General features: G+C 41.8%; 1 non-coding gene across 1 annotated transcript; it reads left to right on the top strand.

The window, feature by feature from the left end:
• The first annotated feature begins 17,604 nt into the window (after positions 1 to 17,604).
• Positions 17,605 to 17,711, top strand: LOC132604754 (small nucleolar RNA R71). Its single transcript, XR_009568856.1, has one exon. It is a non-coding gene; the product is annotated as a small nucleolar RNA R71 (small nucleolar RNA).
• The last annotated feature ends 3,227 nt before the right edge of the window (positions 17,712 to 20,938 follow it).

Below are 20,938 nucleotides of genomic sequence, written 5' to 3'. Positions count from 1 at the left end.
CGGTTGCATTTATGACTTTGATGAATGACATCTTTAGGTCATTTATTGATTCATTCGTGATTGTGTTTATTGATGATATCTTGGAGTATTCTAAGAGTAGAGAGGAGCATGAGAGCCATCTTCATACTATACTTGGGTTGTTGAAAAAGCATAGCCTGTTTGCCAAGTTTTTTAACTGTGAGTTCTGGTTGGGGTATATGGCATTCTTGGGCCACGTAGTGTCTAAGGATGGGATTATGGTTGACCCACAGAAGATTGAGGCTGTGAGGGGTTGGGCGAGGCCTACTACTATTACTCAGGTTCATAGTTTTATTTGGGTGATAGTTGATCGGTTGACTAAGTTCTCTCACTTTGTTCCGGTTCAGACTACTTATACCGCGGAGAAGTTATCCAAGTTGTACATTCGGGATATTATGAGATTGCGTGGGGTCCCTATTTCTATTGTATCTGATCGGGTTACTATCTTCACTTTTCGATTCTGAAGGGCTTCTCATGAGGAGCTAGGTACCTAATTGGATCTCAGTATAGCTTTTCATCCCCAGATTGATAGCCAGTCCGAGCGGACCATTCGGGTTCTTGAGGACATGTTGAGAGCGTGTGTTATTGGTTTTGGTGGTCATTGGGATCAACACTTACGATTGGCAGAGTTTGCATACAACAACAGTTATCATTTCAGTATTGGCATGGTAGCTTTTGAGGCCTTATATGGTAGGAGGTGATCTCCGGTTGGCTGATTTGATGGGTTCCAGGTTCGACCTTGGGGTACGGATCTGTTGAAAGAGTTCCTTGAGAGGGTGAGAGTTATTCAGGCCAAGCTTTTGGCAGCTTAGAGTTGACAGAAGATGTATGTGGATCAGAAGGTCCAAGATTTAGAGTTTGTTGTTGGTGACCAGGTTCTATTGAAGGTTTCACCCATGAAGGGTGTTATGAGGTTTGGGAAGAGGGACAAGTTGAGCCCCAGGTATATTGGCCCATTTGAGATTGTTAACCGCGTGGGCGATGTAGCTTATGAGTTGGCATTGCCGCCCGGCTTGGCAGGATATCATCCGATGTTTCATGTTTGGATGCTGAAAAGTACCATGTTGTTGGTACCTACATTGTTCGTTGGGGTTCACTATTACTTGATGAGAATTTGACCTATGAAGAGGATCCTATTGCGATATTGGATAGGTAGGTTCGAAAGTTGATGTCGAAGGAGATTGCTTCTGTGATGGTCCAATGGAAGCATCGTCCTGTTGAGGAGGCGACTTGGGAGACATAGTCCGACATGCATAGCCTATATCCCCAGTTGATTGCTGATTCAGGTATTTTCCCTGTTCTTTTCCTTTCTTCTCTCGAGGATGAGCGATGCGTTAATTGGTATCTGATGTAATGACCCGTTTGGTCGTTATAGTTTTTCCGGTGTTCTTGCCTCTTTCTTAGCTTATTTAGCTCACTTTTGACCCGAAGGGACCGTTAACACGCTTCGCGAGGTGTCTAAACCTGATTCGGATGACCTTTTGCGAAATATGGGATTTAAGCGAAAAAGAGTTGACTCAAAGTTGACTTTTGGGTAAACGAACCTTTTTTATAAATCCATCGATGCGAAAGGGCTGAAAGGCTATTTAAAACTTGTTTGTATATCTCGTTCGGTTCCCAATGCACTCGGATACATTTTTGGGCTTGGGTTGGGAAATTGGATATGAGGTATCGGGAATTGACTCGGTCAATGAGACCTCCGTTGGGAATTTTGAGGCCACGAGCGCATTCGTAACGTGTTTTTATGTGTGTCTGTGTATGTGGTTTGTGAGTAGATGGCCTCGGGAATTGAGTTGCAAATTCGAGATTGAACTGTAAAAATTGGTAAGTTTCTAGTGTTTGGTGCTCGCTTTGGGGGCACCAGCACCTCGGCAACGGTACCGTTGAAGCGGTCACCCTGCCGCTGGAGCGGCCTTAGCGTCGCGGAAGCGGGTGACAGGTAGTTAGTTCATTAAATGAAGTGTTAAAAACCCTTAGTCTTTCATTTAGTACTATTCCGAAATTTGAGCTCTTGGGAACTATTTTTTGGGATTATCGGTGAAGACTCTTGGTCGTAAGTTCTCCTAATCCTCTTGCTAATTTATTGTTCCTAATCAACTTAGAATTCCTCTTTGCTTATTAGTTCATTAGTAATGGAAGATTAAAAGTGGGTTTAGATGGCATTTCTATCTATGCGTATTAATGGTGAAATTGATAGGGTTTATGCTAGATTATGATATATCTAAGGTTGTTAATTCTATATCTCCCATTATATGTTAAATTCTTGAATCCAAAATTAGGGGTTCTTCCTGAAATTTGAGATTGGGTGAATCCTTGAGTTAATTTAGCAATTAGTGATAAGGTTTTGATCACCTAGTGCTTAATTTGATATTTTACTTTGGAATTTCTTGTTCTGACCTTATGGGCCCTGTTTCCGTAAATTCTAGGGTTGATATTGACCCAAATTGAATGATAGCAATATAGGTATCGATCTTCATGATTTCTAATCTAGATTTCGAATATGCCTAGAGTTCTTTGATCTTGAGGCTCAGTGGAAAGGGAAAGTGAAGAAGTGATTGTTGGTGTTTTGCAGTTCGGCAATCCCGGTAGGTTATGGATTATCCTTGGTAAGTCTTCATGTGGCGAATCATATGCTTAGATAATATTGTCGGAGACAGCATGTAAACATTCGGGCATGAAGTTGGGTTGGATATTGTCTTAGGTTAGGCCCTGTTGCGTGATTGGGGCTAACCACCCCGTCATGTTGTGACTTAATTTCTCTATTGTTATTGGCTTGATTCCGCGTGGTGACAGTAGATATTGGAGACTACTGAGATATCTTGTTCATGATATTGTGGTGCCCAACTTGTTGGCATTTGATTTCGGGTATATTGTCTTTATATGACTTGTGTAGTCTTTCATGATATTGTTGGCGTACCCATGCCTGGTACTTGTTATATTGATCTGATTATTCATGTTGACTTATACATCACACGCATTCACATCTCTCATGATATATTGTTGATACATTGTTGATACTTGATGAAACACTGTGATGAACTGAGCTCAGTTTGCATAAGAGTGATGTGAATAGTCCGATATCCGATGGTTGTCCCGGAATCATGTGTCACACCCTAGCAATGGTAGGGCATGACGGGCACATGACTCTCATCATAGTCAAATGAACCCTTAGACATTTGCTCTATCAAAACCTGTCATTTCAAAAACTTTTAAAAACATAAAACTTTTCCAAATAGAAATCATTATCTTTATAATGATTATGAAAACTTTCAATCAAATAAGTACTTTAAACCAATTGAAATCATCTAAAATACATATTCTTTTAAAATCCACAAATGACTCAACTGATATCACTTTGTCGACATCTCGACAAACATACAATAGGACACTGTCTGTAGAAGTCTCTAAGAAGTAAACTGAACATTATGAGTCAGGACAAGGCCCTGACATACCCATAATCATACATATCTATACATGACTCAGCATAGCTCCAAAATGAGGTGGAACTTGCCAATCCCAGCTGACGTCCAAGCATCCTAGCTATACACTTAACCTGCCACACAATCTGGGGCTGCGGGCATAAGCGCAGTGTCCCCAGGAAAAAGGACGTCAGTACGGACAATGTACCGAGTATGTAAGGAGGTAAAAAATTCATAATCATAATTTGACTTAGGAGAGAAAAAATCACAATCTAACTCAATACCTACAGCCTTCGCTAGAAGAAACATAAATGTGCACACGAAGTCTCAAAACAATCTTTAAGTAAATAATGCAATCCAACACACATGCCGCTTCCGACATGTTAACAGAATGGTCCCTCCGGATAGCCGCTTCCGGCTAGTATTACAATAGTCCCTTCGGATGGCCGCTTCCGGCATAATAATGATTGCCCCTTTGGGCAGCCGCTTCTGGCTTAGCTAGGGTGGCCCCTTCGGGCAGCCGCTTTCGGCTTAATATCACCATCATATCAACACAAACCCAATCCACAAATATCAATATCAATTTCAATTCAAAGCATAAGTCACTAATCAATTCATCACAATCCAGTTATTAGCCATAGTGTTTCATAAGAAGTTATCAAATTTGTATCTCACTAGACTTAGGAGGACATACTTCCAGGTTTGAGGGTAGAATTATTATGAAATTCTTAATACTTGTATTCTACTCAATTTCATCTTATTGCCCGACCTAAAGAATAAATTATCAATACAAAGGGATGATACTATGGAATGTAAATATAAATCATAAATGAAAAGTAGTCGTAAAATCTCGCACCCCCTTCGGAGTGGTTTTGAAAATCAAAATTTATGTTTCCTTTAGTATAAAATTCATTTCTTCGAAATATTTAGTAAAACCATATACATAACCCAACCTGGCACCTTATGGGTGTTCCCTTCGGAACAAAATAGGAGTACAATATCAATAAGCCATCACAAGAACATTTAGACCTTACTCGTCCAAGAATGGAATCATATGGAGTACATATACAATGAATAACAAGAAGAATCATGCCAAATAAAGAAAGGTTTGCCTTATATACCTTTGCCGCTTTCCAGCTAACCACAATCCATCTTCGGGTCACGCTAATCTATCAAACAATATCAATTTACCAACAATCAATCCAATAAATATCCTTATAATCAATCCCTTAAACTTATCTCTATTTCTAACGGAATTTCGACAGCATTTCCTTTATAAACTGAACAACCCCAAAAATCCAATTCAGCTAAATTATCAACAACAACAAGAACCATCTCATATAAGCCTCTTTAAACTCAAAGCATCAACTCCCAAGGATATACACTAAAACAGTCCGGTATACGCTTTGAATACGATATCTTCATACACTTTATTCTCCCAATTCAAGAACAGCAACTTATCAACAACATCAACAACAATATCAAATATCATTTTATATCAATATACAACTAATTATATCCATTTAATCATAACAAAACAGCCCCTAAGTTCAATTTTTAGCTTAAAACGACGGCAACAACTTGTACTACACTTTACTCTTCACGGGCCTCGGAATTCGGGACCTCGAGCTTGATCAAAACTTGATTTCTCTCTCTAAGGGATCTCTTCACTCTCTCTAAAATATTCTAGATCTTTTGGTACGAAAATGAGGCAGATAAGGGTGAGAATTTTCCTTAAATAGCAAGAGAAGTGGGCCTGACCCGACTTAGAGTCGGGTTGGGCCGAGCCCACTGCCTAGCTTGACCTTTCTGCCTTAAAACGTCCATAGATTTTCACCCCTATGTCACATGAAGGCCTAAAACCTATGGTTGGAAAGGTATTTCAATTATATACAACTTTCCGTTTTGGAGTTTTCCTAAATTCCCAAATAATGATGGGGTTATGGCCTCCCGAAGTCAGATCACTCGAAAACATAACTTAAAAACATCTTTTTGGAGGGCTTCCACCTGGATTTGGCTCAAGGGTCCTTCTTGAGTTGTGTTTAACTTCACATATATTGTCCATATAACTTTTCACATATCCTTTATAAAAGCCTCATCATGTGGTCCCCACCTCAGCTTACGGTCACGAGGGCTATATATCTTTTAACGTATCATTCCAAATCATATTGTACGAATTTCAAATATCATACTCATGCTATCCTTATGATAATACAGTAGAATTTCATCTTTTATACTTGTAATATTTGCTCCTCCTTGAACTCACACTAAGCCGTCTGCAGCCTTAGTAACGCGGAATTTTCTGGGGTGTAACATCATGGATTGTGTGCGAGTGATGTGAGTAGTCCGATGTCCAATAGTTGTCTTGGATTCATGCATTGTGTGATGTGAGAGTTCGATGTCCGATGATTGTCCCGAAATCATGGATGAGTGAGTACATGGACTTCACGGGTCCCCCATAGGTTGTGCTACCGGGATGTCGATACTTCCATCCGGAGTACATGTGTACACTGCATTGCACTGCATTGGAATTCTTACATCATTGCATTGCATTGCATCTTGGCTTATATTATGGTGACCTAGTGTTTTACTTGCATTGTGATTTCGGATTGGATATATATTAAGACTTGACATACTTGGGTTTAGATGCTTCAACCTAGGTGATGACGGATACTTGTTCTGGTTGTGCTTGACTTATACTTGTTGATTTATCTGCCTATCCTTCTTTATAGTTGATACGCTCAAATTACACCTGTTAATGGCGTAAAACGGACGTTGTCAAATATAGTAACTCAAACAAGGTTGGGGTCGAATCCCACAGGGAATATGGAGAGAAAGAGGTATTAATTGTATGCGATACTCGTCTTTAAAGGCTTTAATCCTATTCCTAGCATTTTAAAAAGGAGATTTGGTTTGTATTCGCTACTTTGAAGTAATTGAAATTTGTTTGGATTGGAAGAACCAAAGTTGTGTCACCGCAATGATTAAATGTTATGCTATGGGTGTCAATATGATATATTTCTAATGGGTCGCGGTTATGCATGCACTTAATCTCTAATACACCTTCTAATATTTCCCAATAGTTAGAAAGTATTTCTTTTCATGATTTTTCAAATGCAGAAAAGTTATAACTAAGGTTGATTAAATATGCCAAGTATAACTCATCTTATTCCTAAGCGAGTTCATTAAACGAGGGTTAGCGCCCCGAGTCCTTGTTATATTATTTCAACTCACACCCTAAGTCATCTTTCCAAATAAACTAGGATTTGTGCATGAACAAGTGTTTACAACCACCTGTAGAACAATGAATACGAGAAATAATAAAATACATCACAACCCATTATATATATATACAATGTTAGATACCCATTACATAGCACCCATCATTTCAGTTCCACAACTCTGATTAGAGAGACTACTCACACATTTTGGTCTCAAAAGGGGTAAGCAATAAATGAGACATAAAGCTTACAAATGTAGTAAAGATGGTGGAATATAGAATCTTGTGTCTTCACTAAACTCAAAAAATAGAGTATTCAATGCTCACCAACCAATGGGACTTTTTAGTTGAGTATCATAAAAGCTTCCCCTCCAAAATGACCTAAAATGTTCTTTAAATAGGCTCAAAAAACGCACAACAAAAACTGATAAAATTGCCCCCCCCCCCCCGATACCTAGGTCGACGGACCGTCGATCGTTCGACGATCCGTCGATTTCTTCGTCTTTTGTAACTTCAGCCCTGTGTACCATTTGACGGTGACGTCGATCAATTCGACGCTTCGTCGAGTAATTCGTCTTTTTCTGCTCTGTTGAGAGGTCCTGCTTGACGACACCAACGAAGAACCGTTGATCTATTCGACGCTTCGTCGATGCCTCCGTCCTTTGTCGTCTTCAACTTTTTTCTTGCTGGAAAATTATGCTTTTTGACGATTCAAAGGACGGTTCGTCGATTAATCGACGGACCGTCGATTCTCATCTCTGACCAATTCTTCTGTTGTTCTTTGCTTTTTGCTTTTGGGCTACTGTTTTCCTAAAACACAACAAAAACATATTAAATAGAACCAGACTTACTTGAAAACAGCCAAAATCGATAGTAAAAAGGCGTCGAATGTGCCACAAATCCGCGGCACATCAATACCCCCAACTTAAGATCTTTGCTTGTCCTCAAGCAAGTCAGACAAACAACTACAAACTAACATTGCAACTATGCTAAAACTAAAGTAAAAGTGACTACAATGGTGTTTGCTCATTGCTACCGGCATGTGCATTTTTAAATCAACTCCCTCTTTTATCATTTCCCAAACAAGGTTCTTTCAAAACAAGCTCATTAAAATTGATCCTGACGCTTCAATTGATGACATCACATTATTAGAAGCATTTATGCGTGTGAGTGTTCTCCATTGTTGCCCTCACTTAGCTTAGAAAATGTCCCACACACAGTTTGACAATAAGAATTGGGACAAGGATAGATGAGAATAGAAAGCACTTGTGCTCACAAAGAAGTTCATGATTTACCAGTGCAGATACCGTATGCTTGCCTTTAATTTCAATGCCTAACACTTTCGGATGGTTCAGTTGTGATCATTATAGGACTTGTTCTTGGTTTCTAATGTAGGCTCGGGGACGGGTAGGATACTCAGTTGGGAATTAGTGACTCATCCTCCTTGACACTACAAAATATGACCTTTCTTCTTATGCCCAATCTATTCATTCTTCAACTCATGACCACGATGTGATTTTACCCTTACTAGAGTTTACAATCTTTTTATAAGACAATATTATTGTTGCCATAACACTATATATATACAGATGTATATACGTACGCATATGTATATGAAATGTATATATACATGAGACACACATATTTATATATATATATATATATATATATATATATATATATATATATATATATATATATATATATATATATATATATATATATATATATATATATATATATATATATATTTTAGATCACATCTGATTCTTGACTATGCAACTCACATACCCCCAACTTTAGGCTCTTGGCCTTTACTTCACACATACACCACCCCCAGCTTAGGCGATTCACCTCTCTTCTCTAGTAGTGTCAAGGAGGAAATGGGTGCAAAGATGGAATGAAGTCATGAAATGGGGAGAAGGTTTGTTACAACAGATCAAAGTGAAAAAGTCAAAGGCTCAACATGGGAACTAGTGGTATTCATATAGAACAGGTTTTGGGCTTTTTAAGGCTGACGTGACAATTCAGAAGGAAAGCCTATGATCACTTCACAACCAACTATCCTAAGCAATATATCACGACCTACCAGGCAAGTTCTGGATCCACATATGCTAATAATGAACAGAAGACGTTCTCACACTCACAATGGCATAAGGATTTGAACACTCAATTCATATTAATATCTATAATGTCACAAAAAGAACCATACATGTCAATTCATTACAACCTGAGATACGCAATCACATTTTTGGAGGGGTCAAGATCAGCCCACAAAATACATCATTTATCCAAAATCCATGCCATAAGTTCAAAATGCAACAAGCATGAGAGTCACAATTACTTTAATCCATAAAACAACTAAAATATCCATAAAATAAATATAAATACCACCCCCAGCAAAAAGAAGATGCATTGTCCCCAATGCATCAAAAATCATACCATCACCCCATGGTGGTGGTGCCGACCTGAAATACTCTAACCCTGCTTTTGCTGCTGAGGTGCCTCCCCCGCAGTAGTCTCTGCTGCTGGCAGGGTGGTCTGAAGTGGTGGAGCTGACTGGCTCTGTGGCAGCAGGTCCTGAGGGGCTATCGTGATCGGCCTGACTGGCGCTGGGATAACACTAGTACTGGAAGATGCACCGGTGAACCTCTTGCGACTCTCCCCAGGCTCATCCTCAGTCACCAAATCAACCACTCTAATCAAATCGGAAATGCTGGTGACTGGTGCAGGTGGTGTCGGGTCGTCCACAACAATCGACTCTGTTGTCCGAAGGGCCGCAATCTCAGCTTGGATCTGGTCAAGCTCGATCTTCAAATCTCCCGAAGTGCCAGACTCACTCTTATTTTCAATAGTGAGTATGCGCATCTCCAGACTGTCAAGTCGTGCATTGACTCGAGCATGATGTCGTTCCATAGCCTCCTGAAGGGGCTCTAACTCTGGTGCAATCGCTCTCTTGACGAACCTACCCAACTGTTCCAATATCCGGGTGACCTGCTGATCAGCACGCTCTGCTTTGATTGCAAACTTTCAGAAGTTTGCTCTGTTGAGGACAAAGAGATCCTCGGAAGGTGAAGCTGCTGCTGAAGGCGGAATATGAGATGCAAATGGAACAGCGTGCCGGGGTGGTGCCTCAAAAGAAGGGGTAGTGCCAGCTACGGATGGTGTGGAGGCCTCTGTGGGGGACAATCCTTCTGTGCCCTGAGGTACTGAATCTGTGACCTGCTTAGCCTGCTCACTCATGAGCTCTAACAATGAAGTACTGGTGGCATGAGATGCACGGAGGGTCTCATCCCTACTCCGCGTGATGTCGCACACCTTTGTTGCCTGATGAGTCTCTGCAAATGTCTCAAGGTGCCGCACCTGGGCCAACCGACACAACTGCGTGATGAGGCACGGGAATATCAAGGTCGTCGCCGTCTGTGGTACACGTTACCGAATGGTCTTGCTGATCAAATCGCCGAAGTTGATTGGGTATCGCGATAGCATAGCAGCCACGACACTGCTTTATCCGGTGTAACTATGTTATCTGCTACAGTGGGCAGAACTCGATAAATGACGAAGTTCTACCAGAATTTAGCTTCCAAGCTGAGATCTGCCTTACGGATGGGGGCATCCAATTTTTTTACCCATGGGGCCTCATCCGCCGGCCCTCGAGCCGTCACTGTTGAAAACCATTCCCGCACTGATTGCTCAGCTCGTCTCTCAAACTTATCATCAAACTCCACTATGGTTGGTGTGACGAAGTCATCACCAAAATAAAACCTGTTGATTGTGCGGGCTGAGATATCAACATGGACACCTCGAACATATACCTTATCCAAAAGAGGGGCGACTTTCAAAGTTCGCTTGTTCTTGTGCCGCTGATCGAGCATTGCCCTGTAGGTAGCATAGAATTCCCGAACCATGGTCGGGCAATAATCCCCAGGAGGCTGTGTGAATGCCTCAAGATGATAGTGCTGGATGAGATCCGTAATGCGAGGGTAGCTCTCTAAGCCGCTCCTGCTGATTTGTTCTTCCTCTTGAATATTTCTCCTTGGATGACCCCTGCTGACTATTGTGGCCCCTTGAGTATAGTATTTTCGGCACCCTGCATAGGGGAAACAGACAGCAGCTACCTCCATCTTTTGCAGTCGCAGCCGCTAATGATCCTCATCTGAATTTCGCTCAGAAGCATCTGGTTGTTCTGATGCTGCATTGCTGGACTTAGCGGATGTGGAGGACGAAGTCCCCACTACAGACTGAGAGGAGACTTCGGTGGGTGATTCTGCTTGGGGAGTGGTGGTCCGGGCTCTCGATCTAGTTGTCGGTACTGCCGCTTGATGTTCCGAGTTCGAGGAATCATCCCTAATGGTAAGGGTTGTTTGACCCCGACCTCGGCCTTGTCTGGGACCAGAACCCCGCTTGACTTGCTTCTTTAGAGGCATTCCTGAGAAAAGAATACACTTCATTGTTAATATAACCATAAAAACATAAAAGAATCAGTTAAAAGTACAAAATATGCGATCATGGTTAATGCTGCCAGTGGCCCGTCGATGTGCCTCTGAATCGTTGAATAGATCGACGAAGCGTCGAAGTTCCCGTCGAACTGTTCGACTCTCCATCGATCTCACCGTCGATCGCGTATTAGCCACTGGAAATATCGATCAATCGACGGTGAGAAAGACGCCTCGTTGATCAATTCGACAGGCCGTCGATCTCATCGTTGATCTCATTTCATCACCAAATTCCCACTGGAATTTTTAACCAAACGACAGTGGGAAAGACGCCCCGTCGATTGATTCGACGGGTCATCGAATCCACTGTCGATGATGTGCTTGGCAAGTTCATTAGACAAGGCTCATTCGACGTCGAATAGGACGGTTCGTCGATTGAATCGACGGGCCGTCGAATTGAACGTCGAATTGTTTTGGCAAGTTTAGACTATAGATCCTATACGCTCTTTGGTCGATGTGCCAATCATCACGAATTTTGGAGTTACTCAGACTTCACCCCATGTCGGCTTGGGTGGGCAAAACAACACGAAGGTCGTAATGCCCTCCAAGCCATTGTGACACCTAATGGCCCTATTTGGTATTTCATCGAACAGTTGGTGGGCAAAACAACCACAACCTCATGACTGAAGCGTATTTGTCGGAATGCCCTCCAACTTGACTAAAAATCCAGCACTCAACAACCACAGTCAATTGAACACACCACCCCCCAGCAAAAAAATTGAGCATACCAGGCGAAGATAACACGAGGCAAACAACCACAATAGGAAAGGAATCCAGTAAGTTACATACCTTGAAGATGAGTTTAATGCTAGAATGAAAATTACTCGAGACAATTTTCACAGACAAGGCGGGACAAAGAGAGGGGCAGGGGAGAAATGGTGGTGATGGTTGGGGAAGAGAGAGGGGAGGGTGGGTTGGGGAAGCAGTTAAGGTGAAAGAGGGGAATTGGGAGCAAGAGAGAGAGAGAAGTGGAGAAAGGGATCCGTTACATATGAAAATGGGGAAGGAAACAGACGTGGGTTTATAACCCACGTCCCTGAATCGTCGGGTTAAAACGACGGAGGGAGAGGCCAATCGACGGAGCGTCGATCAATCGACGTTCCGTCTTTTTGACACAACTCTCCGTGCCCCCCCCCCCCTTTTTTTATTTTTTATAAAGAGCAGAAAAACGCCCGTCGATCGGATCGACGGAGCGTCAAACCTGGCGTCGATTTCCCGTAATTTCCAGTGACCAATGGTGCCTTTAATCCACTCGACTGTGCATTCGACGTTTCGTCGTTCGGATCGACGGAACGTCGAATGTGTCGTGCAACTGCTGCCCTGGAAATTTTCTGGGTTTCAACACTTAGGTTCTGCAACATCTCAACAAACATATAAAACAACACAACAACAAAAATTAACGGAACGAAATAAAAATATCTATTGCAACAAATGCACTTGGGTTTCCTCCCAAGAAGCGCACAATTTAACGTCGCGGTACGACGTGCTACCACTTTAGATGCTAAGGTCCGGTGCCATGTTTTAACCGGTGAGCATCAACAATCCTGTCACCATCAACCATCCAATGGTAGTGCTTGACCCGATGGCCATTGATTCTGAAAGTACGTGTCCCGTCATCAGACTTTAACTCCATTGACCCATTGGGTGACACACTCACCAAAGTAAAAGGGCCGGACCACTTAGATTTCAACTTGCCCAGAAAGAGTTTCAACCATGAATTGAACAGAAACACCGAATCACCCGGTTGAAAATCTCGCTTCAGAAGTTTGACATCATGATAGTGTTTCATCGTTTCTTTGTACAAACTAGCACTTTCATAGGCATGATGCCGAAACTCATCCATTTCATTCATTTGAAACAACCGCAGCTTGGTTGCTTCGTCCCAATTCATGTTCAATTTTTTTAATGCCCACAAAGCCTTGTGTTCGAGTTCAACAGGTAAATGACAAGCTTTGATGAACAACAACCGGTAAGGAGAAGTACCAATGGGTGTCTTGAACGCTGTTCTGTAAGCCCAAAGGGCGTCATCAAGCTTGGATGACCAATCAGTTCGGTTTGCATTAACTGTCTTTGCTAAAATGCTCTTTATCTCACGATTGGAGACTTCGACTTGCCCACTAGTTTGGGGGTAGTAAGGAGTTGCCACCTTGAGCTGCACTCCATACTTCTCCAAGAGATTAGCGAATTGCTTATTGCAAAAGTGAGTGCCACCATCACTAATGATTGCCCGTGGAGTGCCAAACCTTGTGAATATGTTTCTTTGAGAAATTTGGTGACACTCTTGCCATCATTGTTGGGAAATGCTACAGCTTCAACCCACTTGGACACATAATCAACCGCGATAAGGATGTATCGCATACCACGAGAACTTATAAAGGGGCCCATAAAGTCGATGCCCCATACATCAAATAGTTCAACCTCCATGACAAAATTCATTAGCATTTCGTGCTTCTTCTCAATTGATCCTTAGCGTTGACATTGGTCACAAGATTTCACCATCAAATTTGCATCATGATAAATGGTGGGCCAATAATAGCCACACTCAAGCACCTTAGCTGCTGTGCGGTTTCCACTGTGATGCCCCCTCACGGGAGAGTCATGGCAAGCTTTCAAAATTTCCATGGCTTCAGATTCGGCCACACATCGCCGAATGATGTTGTCGGCACAGGTGCGGAATAAATAGGGCTCATCCCAATAGTATTGACGACTATCTCTCAAGAATTTCTTCTTTTGATAAGCTTTGATATCGTCGGGGATAAGACCTGTCACCATGAAGTTGGCGATATCTGCGTACCAAGGAGCAACATCACAAGTTACAGCCAAGAGCCTTTCATCCGGGAAAACATCATTCAACTCAAGATTTCCACTTTGTCTCCCAGCTTCCTCAAGTCTAGATAGATGATCCGCAACCTGGTTTTCACAACCTCTTCGATCTTTGACCTCAAAGTCAAACTCTTGCAACAACAAGACCCAACGAATCAACCTTGGTTTTGCATCTTTCTTCGTCATCAAGTATCTCAAAGAAGCATGATCTGTATGAACAACCACCTTGGATCCAAGTAGATAGGCCCGGAACTTCTCAAACGCATAAACGATGGCTAGAAGCTTTTGTTCAGTGACAGTGTAATTCATTTGAGCTCCATTGAGGGTCTTGCTAGCATAATAAATTGGGTGCATGATTTTGTTGTGCCTTTGCCCAAGTACTGCACCAATAGAAAATCCCCTGGCATCACACATGAGCTCAAATGACATTGACCAATCCGGAGATACAATAATTGGAGTAGAGGTGAGCATCTCCTTCAACTCATTAAATGCCTTAAGGCATTTCTCATCAAATGCAGACTTAGCTTCTTTTTCTAAAAGCTTGCACATCGGGTTGGCGATCTTGGAGAAATCTTTGATGAATCGCCAATAGAAACCGACATGTCCCAAGAAACTGCGAACCCCTTTTACAGAGATTGGTGGAGGGAGCTTGGCTATTACATCAACTTTTGCTCTATCTACCTCAATGCCCTTCTCGAAAATATTATGGCCTAGGACAATCCCTTCCGTCACCATGAAATGACATTTCTCCCTGTTAAGTACAAGGTTGGTTTCTTCACACCGCTGCAATACCCTACCGAGATTGGCACGACATTCGGCAAAGGAGTCACCAACAACAGAAAAATCGTCCATAAAGACTTCCAAGAAATCTTCCACCATATCTGAGAAAATAGACATCATACACCGTTGGAAAGTAGTCGGGGCATTACATAAGCCGAAAGGCATGCGGCTGAAAGCAAAAGTGCCATAAGGACAGGTGAAAGTGGTCTTCTCTTGGTCCTCTAATGTAATGTTGATTTGGTTGTACCCCGAGTACCCATCCAAAAAGTAATAATAAGCTCTTCCAGCTAGCCGATCAAGCATTTGATCAATAAAAGGCATAGGGAAATGGTTTTTACAAGTTGCGGTGTTCAGCTTCCGGTAGTCCATACACACTCTCTATCCGGTGACTGTCCTTGTAGGAATCAATTCATTCTTGGAGTTAGGGACAACAGTGATGCCCCCCTTTTTTGGCACACATTGCACCGGACTAACCCATGGACTGTTTGCAATTGGGTACACAACACCCGCATCCAACCACTTGATTATCTCTTTCTTCACCACTTCTTGCATAGGAGGGTTTAGCCTCCTTTGATGCTCGTCACTTGATGAACTATACTCCTCAAGCTCGATTTGATGTTCACAAATACCGGAGGGAATTCCCCTAATATCTGCAATAGTCCACCCGATAGATCTTCGATACTCCCGCAATACTTCAAGTACCTTTTGAGTTTGGTCCTCACATAACAAAGATGAGAGAATAACCGGTAAAGTATTATCTGGGCCAAGAAAAGCATACTTCAAATGAGAGGGTAGTAACTTGAGCTCAAGTTTTGGAGGCTCAATAATCGAAGGCTTAGCCGGAGGAGTGGTTCTTTTATCAAGATCAAGAGATAGTTTCTTCGGCTCATAAGAGTATGAACCCCGGCCAATGAGAGAATTAACTGTTTCAATATACCCCTGCATATCATCTGCCTCGAATTTCACCAGGATAGCCGAAAGTGTCTCATCAAAATGCTCTTCTTCTAATTGATGCTCCACCGCTTTGTCTATCTCATCGAATGAATCAATGACCGAAATGCTCTCATAAGCACTAGGAAACTTTAACCCCTTGCTAGCTTGGAAGGTTACTTCTTCATTATTGACTCGAAATTTTATTTCATTTTTTTCCAAGTCCATTAGGGCTCTCCTGGTGGCAAGAAATGTCCTTCCCAAAATAATTGGGACTTCTTTGTCAACCGCACAATCAAGGATGACAAAATTGGTCGGTAATAAGAATTCCCCCACTCTAACAAGGATATCATCAACAGCACCTACTGGTCTTTTGATGGTTCTGTCGGCCATTTGGAGACGCATACTTGTTGGTCTAGGTATTCCCAGACCAGCTTGCTTATATATGGCTAGTGGCATCAAATTAATACTAGCACCATTGTCACATAAAGCCCGAGCAAAATCATGATGACCGATAGTGCAAGGGATAGTGAAAGCCCCAGGATCTCCCTTCTTCTCTACATTTGATGACGAGATAATAGAACTCACACGGTGGGTGACTCCCACCGTATCATGCTTGATTGGACTTTTCTTTGTCAACAAACCCTTCAAATATTTAGCAAATCCCGTCATTTCTTGGAATGCGTCTAGGAATGGGATATTCATTGAAAACCCTTTCAGTTGGTCGTAGAATCGTTGGCACTTGGCATCCTCCGTTCTTTTCATCAATCTTTGTGGAAACGGGGGAGGATACTTATACGTTTAAGTCAAGGATTTAATTGCCCCCGTGACCTTGCTCTTTAGAAAGCTCTCTCCGGTGGCTTTTTCAACACTTGGCTCCTCGTCACCCTTTTGAACACTAGGGTGCACTTCCTTCTCTCTCTCAACAGCAATAGACACTTCAATTGGTGCCTCTTCTTCTTCTTCAACCTCTTCTTCAATAACCTCATCAATGATCGGCTCGACAATGATAGGTTCAACTACTTTCTGATTTACCGCGTCAAGGACCTTTCTGCTTCTAGTGGAAATATCTTTGCATGAGGCAATGTGATCGCCTCCACTACCCCTTGGGTTCGGAACTGTGTCGCTAGGAAGGTCCCCTCTTTGCGGTGGATGTTGCTCACGAGAAAGATCTCTCATTTGTGACTCAATTTTATGAATCGAAGCGGGGTGAAAGCCTACCACTTCGGTCAAATTTTCCATCTTCTTGTCACTCTTGTGCTGGTTGTCCAATATCTTTTCAAGCATAGATTCCATCCGAGAGGTCCCTTGATCATTGGAAGGACTTTCTCGCCAATTTTGAGAGTTAGACGTACGGCCCTTTGGTGGAACATAGGCATTGGAATTCCGATTACCATAATTGTTGTTGTTGTAATCCCTCCTGTCTGAACCACCATATTCATTTCGACCATATTGATTGCCTTGTTGTTGGGGTCTCCATGGATTTTGATAACCCCCTTGAGAGTGATCGATATAATTTGCATCCTCACGTTGTGGCTGCCCCTCTAGATAAGCTTCCTCCGAGACTTGGTACGTTCCGGGAGTATGAGGTGGCATCTCTTCGACAACATTCACACTTTTAGCTTCTTTGTCCGTAAGCCTCTTTGACAACAAATCCACGGTGGTTTGCAATTGAGCGAAAGCATAATCTCGCTCATGATTGTCTTTGGCCACCGCGGCAGCAGAGGGACTACCGTATGACAGGACTTCACTATCACTCGAGTGCCAAGCTTGATTATGGGTGGTGAGCTTATCCAGCAAACGGGTAATAACTATAAATGATTTGTCCATAAAGCATCCTCCTGCAGCTGTATCGACGGCAATCTGGTTCATTGTATCCAAACCCTTGTAGACGTTTTCCGTGAGAATAGCATCCGGAAATCCATGAGTTGGAGATTGAGCTAAATAATACTTGAAACGCTCTCACGCTGAATATAATTGTTCCCCCGGAAGTTGCTTGAACTCAAATATCTTGTCTCTAAGCTCAGCCTTTTTACTTGGCGGGAACCATTTCTTTAAAAATGTATTTGCTAACTCATTCCAAGTATGAATAGAATTGCTTGGAAGTTTTTCATACCATTCCCTGGCTTGACCAGCCAAGGAATATTTAAAGACCCTTAACCGAAGTGCATCGGCAGAAATAACACCTTGAGATTGTTGAGCACATACATGCAAGAAGTTCTTCAAATGTCGAAGTGGACAATCCTCTGAAGAATTTTGGAAATAACCTTTAAGTTTCAGCAGTTGATAGATAGAACAATCAATTTTGAAGGTAGCATTTCCAGTTCTAGGAGGAACCACAGCAGAAGCATAATCCGCTTCATTTATGAATTCCGCAAATATATTCTCATCATCATCCTCTTCTGGTGCAGGTGGGTTGACTTGGAGCCCACCTTGGTTTCCATGATTCCGATTCGGTCTTCCAGCCATGTTCACCTGGTTCACCACAACAGCAAACGAGGTGTGATGGAATAGAAAAAGTTTTAAAGAAGAGTTCACAACAATCAGTAATTTCTAAACCGTATTCCCCGGCAACGGCGCCAAAATTTGATACGCTCAAATTACACATGTTAATGGCGTAAAACGGACGTTGTCAAATATAGTAACCCAAACAAGGTTGGGGTTGAATCCCACAGGGAATATGGAGAGAAAGAGGTACTAATTGTATGCGATACTCGTCTTTAAAGGCTTTAATCCTATTCCTAGAATTTTAAAAAGAAGATTTGGTTTGTATTTGCTACTTTGAAGTAATTGAAATTTGTTTGGATTGGAAGAACCAAAGTTTTGTCACCGCAATGATTAAATGTTATGCTATGGGTGTCAATATGATATATTTCTAATGGGTCGCGGTTATGCATGCACTTAATCTCTAATACACCTTCTAATATTTCCCAATAGTTAGAAAGTATTTCTTTTCATGATTTTCCCAAATGCAGAAAAGTTATAACTAAGGTTGATTATATGCCAAGTAGAACTCATCTTATTCCTAAGCGAGTTCATTAAACGAGGGTTAGAGCCCCGAGTCCTTGTTATATTCTTTCAACTCACACCCTAAGTGATCTTTCCAAATAAACTAGGGTTTGTGCATGAACAAGTGTTTGCAACCACCTGTAGAACAATGAATACGAGAAATAATAAAATACATCACAACCCATTATATATATATATATATACGATGTTAGATACCCATTACATAGCACCCATCATTTCAGTTCCACAACTCTAATTAAAAAGACTACTCACGCATTTTGGTCTCAAAAGTGGTAAGCAATAAACGAGACATAAAGCTTACAAATGTAGTAAAGATGGTGGAATATAGAATCTTGTGTCTTCACTAAACTCCAAAAAGAGAGTATTCAATGCTCACCAACCAATGGGACTTTTTAGTTGAGTATCATAAAATCTCCCCCTTCAAAATGACCTAAAATGTTCTTTAAATAGGCTCCAAAAACGCACAGCAAAAACTGACAAAATTTCCCCCCCGATAGCAAGGTCGACGGACCGTCGATCGTTCGACGATCCGTCGATTTCTTCGTCTTCTGTAACTTCAGCCCTGTGCACCATTTGACGGTGACGTCGATCAATTCGACGCTTCGTCGAGTAATCCGTCTTTTTCTTCTCTGTTGATAGGTCCTGCTTGACGACACCAACGACGAACCGTCGATCTGTTCGACGCTTCGTCGATGCCTCCGTCCTTTGTCGTCTTCAACTTTGTTCTCTCTGGAAAATTATGCTTTTTGACCATTCAAAGGACGGTTCGTCGATTGATCGACGGACCGTCGATTCTCATCTCTGGCCAATTCTTCTGGTGTTCTTTTCTTTTTGCTTTTAGGCTACTGTTTTCCTAAAACACAACAAAAACATATTAAATAGAACCAGACTTACTTGAAAACAACCAAAATTCATAGTAAAAAGGCGTCGAATGTGCAACAAATCCGCGGCACCTCAATAGTCTGAATTATGTTAGCTATATTTAGTCGGCCGATGATGCCTATTAGTACTATACCTACCAGTACAGTGGTTTTGTAATGACCTGCATTTGTTGCATTTCTTTATGAATACAGAGTTCCAGGTTGGGTCTGTTTCCATCTCTCGTGGTCTATAGTCACCATCAGTACAACTTCGAGTTTCCAGGGTGAGCACGAGACATTTGGTGCCTTGAAGACTCCTCTTATTATGTCTTACTTTTCATATCTGAGACATAGACAGGTTGATGTATTATTATATTCCAGATTTGTAAATTTTCATTAGTTGCTCTTGTATTGGATTAAGACCAGACCGTGGGTGTATGTCCTTATTTCCGCACTATTTCTATTATAATATTGTAAGACTTGCGTGATTATTTTCTTCCGCTTAAATTGATTTATTTATTTATGTCTTTACTTCCATTTTGGTTGAAGTTTAGCTTTCTGAGGTGGGAAAGGTAAGTGCCCGCACGGCTTAGCCAAATTGGGTCGTGACATTAGGTTGTTGAGTTTTTGTTTTTTGTTGCTTAAACTGTAGACCTACTCTTCCGTGAAAAGAAGTTGTTTGTAGGTGTCTATAATTCTCAAGGTTGCTTTCACAAGTTCTTGAGTGGTACACTAGGATTGAGTTAGCTTAGTTGTATTAGTGTGTGGCTAGTGTTGGTCACTGTGGTGAATTCTCAAAGGGTGCCTTTGAGTGGTACACTAGGCTGGGGTAAGTCTAGGAGTATTAGTGTGCTTGGCTTGGGGTAGTCAAGGGTGAGGGTTGCATAAGCGTTATTGTAAGGGTGAGGGATTATGAGAGTTAATTCCTAGGTTGCGATAGAATTATAACCTGAGTTGCTCGGTTAGTGGAGTTGAAATCCTACAGGGGTAGGTTATGATTTCTAATCCCTTGAGCAAAAAGTTTTTCACGTAAAAATATTTTGTTGATTCTCATACCGCGTTGTATAAGGGAATTGGTACACGACCAGGTCCCTCATATCCTGTTTGGTGGACGCACAACTTGCAACACTACATTTATATGCATATATGGGTAAATTGTGATTAAGGAAAGATACAAGATGATATGAGAATCAGAATGAGGTAAGATTGTTATCCTCACAATTTGGCGGTACAGTAAGTTGTCACAGTCGGAAGGGAAAGGACCTCGGGCAGTACAATGACAGGTATATGGACCTCCCTAGTCCCCCCATGGGTCACGACTAGATAGAATGACCACTAGCGTATGTGTGCCACGTTTGTTAT

Source organism: Lycium barbarum, chromosome 7 (genome assembly GCF_019175385.1).
Source record: "Lycium barbarum isolate Lr01 chromosome 7, ASM1917538v2, whole genome shotgun sequence".
NCBI classification, from domain to species: Eukaryota; Viridiplantae; Streptophyta; class Magnoliopsida; order Solanales; family Solanaceae; genus Lycium; species Lycium barbarum.
The sequence above is the reverse complement of the archived record's forward strand: the minus strand, read 5'-3'. Positions and strand labels throughout refer to the sequence as shown.